The following is a 947-nucleotide window of genomic DNA, read 5'->3' on the forward strand; positions in this document are numbered from 1 at the left end:
TATATTTGTTTTAAAATGAAAACCAAACCACAAAATATTTTTGTGGCTAATGATGAGGGAAAGACAAAATAAAGTGCATTGACACACACACACACACACACACAAAAAGTCATATAATTGTCATTCTTCAGGGAAAATGCACGGCTTTATTCTTGCTAGTTTCCTGCAGTATTTTCTTCCAAGACTGTGGCAAAAAGTATTTTTTATTTTGCTAGGCATTTTAGCCAATTATTTATTTATTATCAAGGGTAAGAAGAAAAAAGCTAATATTAGCAGTGTTTTAATATGTTATTGAAGATTACCAGGAGATTAAATGATGTTCTATAAACCCCACAGGAATGGTTGAAGTTTACATTTCATTATTTTTATTTTATTTATTTCTTTATGTATTTAGTACAGGGTCTACATGTTCTCACTACACAGATCGGATCATTACTTGTAGTGATCCTCCTGTTTTCAACCTCTCACGTGTTGGGATTACAGGTGGGTACCACCTTGCCCAATTGTGACCACCATCTCAGTGCACCCTGGGGGTGGGACCAGCATGGCACACTGGGGTCAAACCCTTGTCCTGGTATCTTCCTAAATAGGCACTTTAATCTACTAAGCCATCTGGTTGGCCTGAGGTTTACATTTTATATGAGCATACGTTTGAGTGGAAGAACATACTTCAGGCTTTAACTAGGTAATAAACTGGGTACGTCAAGGTGACTTGGGATCTTCTAAAGTTTTTGCATTCAGTTCTATTGAAAGCAATTATACCAATGTATTTTGAGTGGATCTGAAGGCTATGTCTTTGTTGCTCATTACTGTGTATTCAGTAAATTTTTTTTAAAAAAGAAGAATGGATGTAGAAGTAAATTAAAAATGAGTGAGATGAGTGGGCCAGGATATCTGAGAAAAGTTCTTGTTCTACCCTCAACTTCCTGAGCAGGTCACTACATCTT

The sequence above is a fragment of the Octodon degus genome, unplaced genomic scaffold, assembly GCF_000260255.1.
Source record: "Octodon degus isolate 3935 unplaced genomic scaffold, OctDeg1.0 scaffold00033, whole genome shotgun sequence".
Classification (NCBI taxonomy): Eukaryota; Metazoa; Chordata; class Mammalia; order Rodentia; family Octodontidae; genus Octodon; species Octodon degus.